The following is a 6,475-nucleotide window of genomic DNA, read 5'->3' as shown; positions in this document are numbered from 1 at the left end:
CTGCCATCTTGGGAGGCCAATTTTAGCTTCAACTTTTTTCGGAAAAAACGATAGAACCAGCTATTCAGTTATATTTTGAGATCAGTGGTAGGAATAGCCTTCAATGCGCGTGCCAATTTACGTTGGATCTCTTCACAACACCACAAAAATCAAAGAAAACAGTCAACTTGATCTTGATTTTTGAGCAACTTTGACGTGGTTGCTTCGGTCTCGGCTCGCCTTTTTTACGGTATTCACTCAATTGGTCATTTGTTTCAGGGTCGTATGCGTAGACCCAAGTCTCATCGCCAGTAATAATTTGTTTGTAGACGTCTTGATAGTCAGAAAGCATTGCTTCACACGGTTTAACGCGACGCTCTTTTTTAAAGAAATTGAGAAATTTCGGCACCAAACGTGATTTGAGTCTTCTGAGGCCCAAATGATCCTTCAAAATCGCTTGCACCGACCCAAATTATATTCCAACCATGTCAACAAGGTCTCGAATGATTAACCGACAATTTGCAAGCACCAATTCTCTGATTTTGTTGATGTGGCGATCATCAATCGAAGTCGATGGTCGTCAGGAGCGTTCCAAGTCATCAACACGTTCTCGGCCTTCTTTGAAGTCTTTGTACCACTTGTAAACATTTTTTTGAGACATAGTCTCTTCACCAAAGGCCTTTTGCAACATTCGATACGTTTTCGCAGCAGAAATATCATTCCGCAAACAAAATTTAATAGCACTTCTTTGCTCAACAAAATTAGACATCGTAAAAATCGCCGAATGCACTTTTGGTACTTCAGAAACAAGCGTAAACAAAAAAAAATAGATATGAGTTTGACATGTAATTTGGCGCAAATGTTTATGACATTCCTACCAACTTAAAAATAAAAAAGATTGGACGATTTGAATAAAGCGGGAAGTTTAAATTAAAAATTCACCTTACTTTTTGATCACAGTAGTATATACATGCATAAATACATATTATTAAAATAAATAAAAATATATGATAAAGAATAAATGTTAGATTTAATTATACAACACCAACTCTATAATAAGGACTTAATACTTTTTCTATTAAAATTAGAAATTTAAAAAAAAAATGGAAATAAAGTTACTTATCCAAACGTGTTTTTATACAAAAAAAACTTAGTTATGCATACTTTCATTATTGGTCAAAGATTTTATACTGAAGTATTTGCTTGATAATTAGGGTAAGGTTTTCAAATAAATAAAAAACTTAGTCTGTTAACAGACTAAGTTTAGTTTGACTTATTATGTTTTATTAATTTGATATTTCTTTAAACATCTGATACTTAATAAAACTAAGTGCTATTTCTAATTTAGAAATAACGTATTTAATATAACTTTGCAATTTATTAAAATGGTCAACATAAAATAAATAAATCATCAACAAAAAAAACCTGAACAAACCGAATATACCCTGAGATTTATGTATATTATATACAATTTGATGCAAAATCTAAAAGTTTTAAATTAGTTGCAATAAAAATAAGTTATAAAACATAACTTTATTAAAATATTTTTTTCATACCATCTGCATGCATTCTATTAAGTTTTCCTTGTCTTTACTTTACGGCAAATTATGATTGTAATGGCTTGTTAATGAGACAATAATTTTCAATGTGCCACTTCCTCAACGTTGTCAAAACAACGTTTTAATAACGTTGGCAAAGTAACACTTTTTCAACGTTTTTTAACTACTACATTTTCAACGTTGGTATATGTAACGTTGAATAAACGTTGTTTCATACATAGCTTAAATACGTTGAAAAAGCAGCTAATGTCTAACGTTGATAAACCTTAAACTTTGCGACGTTTTTACAGTGATTATTTGCGTACTTTTATTCAACGTTGAATAAACGAGATTTTTTGAGGAGATAATTTACGTTGAAATTTATACGCTTATTCAATGTTGAAAATGTGACGTTTAAAAAGCGGTTTATTTTTAACGTTGATAAAGCGTAGATTTTAAATCGTCTTTAAAGTGGCTTTTTGCGTAAGTTGATTCCATGTTGAATAAAATTTTTTTTTGAGACGCTTAAAATACGTTACAATTTCAACGCTATTCAACGTTCAAATTTACCGCGATTTAGTATACAAAAACAAACATTGATTCAACGTTGAAAGCGCGTTGTTTTTGTGACTGCAACGCTTTTTCTACGCTGCGTTCGGTTTTCAACGTTTATTCAACGCCGACATGTTTGCTGGGTATGGAAAGCATTACTGCTTCTAAACTTAATTTCTATGTATTTTTATTTTAGCGCAGCTAGCGGAAGTCAAGTTATTATTCATTTCTGATATCGGATGCACGCTGATTGATTACAACAAACATTTAACACATTTTTGGGGGAATGCTTTTCATTATATCAGCCAAGGTTTAATTTGGAATTTAGTAATTAACTTTTGGTAGGGTTAAAGGTCTCCAATTATTTATATCATTTTTTTTTCCTTTAGTAAAATACTTAACACAATACAGAGCCATTCTATTTAAATCACATCTTCAATAAACGTGCGTTAGTATGTTGAGCTTCCAGTATTAAGAAAAGATCATTTTAGTTTAAAAAAGAATAAGTGGTTTTCATTGTTTATTATAAATATTTTCCTTTTCTTCTGATAATTTTTTTTTAATTTTTTACTTATTATTAAAATTTATTTAGGTACCCCAATAAGACCTTACAGTCTTATCACAGAGCACCACGAATGAGCTTTAATAGGAAGTTTACGTCTTCTTCCTAGCTGATGACCGATGTCGCAAAACTTGCCCTGAGGTGGAGTTTAAACCACGGATCTTTTGTGTTTGAGGCAAGTGCGCTATTACTGCGCCATGGTTGTATGATTTAAAGCATTACTTATTTAAACTAATATAAAGCTTATTTTAACTAATTATTATTAAAGAAGACATTCTTTTTTATGAGTTGTTTTTTATTAATATAAAGTTCTTTAAAACATGTTTCTTTAATATAATTCCTTAACATATATACATTTTCTGTTCAAGATTTAAGGTATTCGAGGCTTAAGTAATATTGTTAAATAAAACAACTTTTTCTTAAACTAGATTTTTCTTAATATTTTAAAACATTTTAGATTGTTGCAAACCTTTTATGTATAGTAAAAAAGTTATGATAAAGTTATGATAAAGTTATAATAAAAGCATTTTATTAAAATCAAAAAAAAAACATCTTTAAAAGTTCAATAATAGTAATTTTTTTTTACCTTTAGTCAATGTTAAAACTCAAATAAACTTTGATTTTTAACATATAAAGCTTTAGTAAAATAAGTAATAATACATACATAAAAAATACAAAAAAAGAGATTATTTTATATATCTACACAATTAACAAAAATATTCTCAAGACAAAAAGTCATAAAAGCTTGTTTTTATTTGAAAGTTTAACGTTTCTAGAATAAACTTTAAATTCTATTCTTGAAAAACTCTTCGCTTGAATTAAGATATAACGGTTGTAATGATAAACTACATGAAGTGTGTTGTAGATATAAGCTATAAACAGTAAGTTTTAACTGATTCCAGTGAACATAAAAATACTATATATAAACATATAATTAACCATAGTTAACATTTGTTTGCATTAAATTTAAAGTTCAATTTACATTTTTAAATGAAAGTTATAACTATAATTTTCTTTGAATGATTTAAAAATGTATCAAAAAATACATAAAGAAATGGGTTTTTTTTAATTTCAGCCTTAGGCTCAAAATAATTTTTACAACCCATTTATATTAGGATTTATAAGATCTCTACTGTTCAACAAACCAAAAAACATGGATAATTGTAAAGTCCTTTTGAAGCCCGAGGAAAAAGCTAAACATCTTTTTGGGTAAATCTATGACTTCTGTTCTCGCTTAATGTGGAAGTATTGTAGAATGCTATTATAAACTAGTTGAGTCTTTAAACTATTTGTAAAGCTTTCGGTAAAAAGTTGCTATTATCAGCTTAATGCGAGATACCAAATGCTAGTTTAAGCCATTGTTTAATTAAAAAAGATTTTATGCAATCAATTTTCCATTTACTATTATATGATACAAATGTTTAACAAGATCATTAATTTTCTGCTAGTTTGAAAAGTGATGCTCAGATTGTCAAGTTCCAACTAATAATATTTTTATAATCATCATATTTACCTATACTTTCTATCTTGGTATGATCTGTAGTTGATGAAATTTATTTCATGGTACTGACGAAATAAAAGTTGGTATGTTATTATAGACTAACATTCATAGCAGCGGTTATTTAGTTAATTTCTGTCTCTCCCCAATATCTGGGCGCTGCAATTGGATTCCTTTTTTTGGTGCTTTTAGAATAATTTTGGAATGTTGATTTGCAACATACTCTAATAAAATGAGACAACTAAATTGTATATTGGTCCTTAACAAACATCCCAAAATTTTATTTTATGTAAACATTTTTTGGAACTTTTTAATAAATAAAAACCCTTGAGTTCCACATATAACCTAAGCAGATCCAATTTAACAGCAACAAACACATCAAAAAGTAGTTTACTGATTAGCTATGTTTTGAAGCCAAATTCTGATTTGATGAGATTTGAAGAGAATGGAAATTAATAACAAAATAGTAGCAATATTCAGTAGTCTTTTGAAATGTAATAGCTTTTAAATGTATAGGCTTTTTATGCTCTAAAACTATTATAATTAAAAAAAAAATTAAATAACTGCTTAAGCATACATATAATAATCATATTGACTTAAACAAATATGATTCCAGTATTCTAATTATTAGCCTATTCTATAATATTATAACTAGTTTTCATTAATTCGGTTGTCTTTTTTGCACAAACTGCATTTATATTTGATATAATGTATTATATATAAAATTTTGTATTAAAGCTCATATATTTTAAACTGAAATATTTTCAGTATGTTATCGATTGGTGTTGGTATTCAGTTTGTTATGGATTTGTGTCGGAAATACGTCAACACTTCATTTTTTCATTTTTATTCCAAGAATGTTGTTTTAACTATAAAAATTCACAATGCATTATTGTGATTTTTACCTAAATCTAAGAACCAAATGACCCTACTGGCTATTTTCAAATTATCCAGTCTTTCAGGCTAAGCATTTGTATTATTTCACAATAGTCATTTAGTTATAAACTAAATGATTCAGTTTTTAAATCAGTAAACCACAATTAATATAGGTTTTAGAAAAAAGTTAATCAAAATGAATGATTATAACTATGGTGAAAAAGGTTAAACAATATTGAATGTTCCTCATCGCCACCAGTTAAATTTTTAGAGTATTCTTATGTTTTAAATTATTTCTTACTCATGATTTTTTTGACTTTTCTCATATAATAATGTTTGAAACATTTTGCTAAATTATTTTTATTTATTTACGTTCATGGATTGGTCATATGCTACTTTATTATACAGCTAGTTAGAATGTGATCAAAGACAAATAAGTAAATATATTGTTAATTTTTAATGATATTATAATGGCATTAAAGATTAAAAATATATTTATATTGTAAACCTCTACAGAGTGCAGACAGTCCACCAACAAGAGTACCCTCTGATAATAAAGAATTTGTGCAAAACCGTGGCGCAACGGTTAGAGCGCTTGCTATATAAGCAGGAGATCCAGGTTCGAAACGAGTTATGGACATATTTTTGCATCACGGTAAGGAAGAAGGCGCGAACTTTCTGGTTAAATGCATTTCCGCGGTGCTCTGTGACAAAACCGTTATGAATGTTAGGTCTTCTTGGGGCACCTAAATAACAAAAAAATAAATAAATAAATATACTCACGAATAAATATTCAAATTCTAGTAGCTACTACTTCAAAAAAAATTTGATTTATATTTTGTATATTTTTATTTATATCTTCAAATATTGGATTTTGTTAGTTTTTTAATTGACTATTTGAATGACCAAAACAATTTAAAAAGAAAAATGGAGGTTTAAAAAATAAAAAATGTTATTCCAGTTACCATTTTATTGAAGAGTTTTAAAAAGATTACAATTTCAAACAAAAGCTGGACAAGATTAATAAAAAATAATTATTTGTGGAGAGCAAAAATAACTTTATTCAATAAAATATTAACTTTCAAAAAATTTAATTTAGTTTATTTGGTGTTAAAATATCTTTGATTGAAGCTGTGTCTTACTTGTTAAACTCGGTCTTTTCTTTTTATCTTTAATACTATTTATTTTCTAATTATCTTTAATGCATAAAATATTAGTTAGATTTCTTTTTTTTCCTTTTGTTTAGCTTTTTGTTTATTTTCAATAAAGTTATACAATAACATAGTAAAACAAAGAATGCAATAACAGATAAGTGATGAGTTGTACAAACATGCAAGTATTTTTATAAAAAACATCAAACCAAGAAACAACGAGAGTTTTAGAAAACCTTCAGTATTTGTAATCAAAAACCGCTAAATGAAATATATATACATTATAAATGGATTGTTTATTTAACTTATATTACTATAA

The 6,475-nt window shown here is 27.6% G+C and overlaps 1 long non-coding RNA gene across 1 annotated transcript; it reads right to left on the bottom strand.

Moving 5' to 3' along the window:
- Positions 1-3,184: 3,184 nt before the first annotated feature.
- Positions 3,185-6,249, bottom strand: LOC136090696 (uncharacterized). Its single transcript, XR_010643649.1, has 2 exons — positions 6,148-6,249; positions 3,185-5,751 (listed from the first exon to the last, which is right to left on the bottom strand). It is a non-coding gene; the product is annotated as an uncharacterized LOC136090696 (long non-coding RNA).
- Positions 6,250-6,475: the final 226 nt, after the last annotated feature.

This window comes from Hydra vulgaris, chromosome 14 (assembly GCF_038396675.1).
Source record: "Hydra vulgaris chromosome 14, alternate assembly HydraT2T_AEP".
NCBI lineage: Eukaryota > Metazoa > Cnidaria > Hydrozoa > Anthoathecata > Hydridae > Hydra > Hydra vulgaris.
This window is presented reverse-complemented; position numbering and strand designations above follow the sequence as displayed.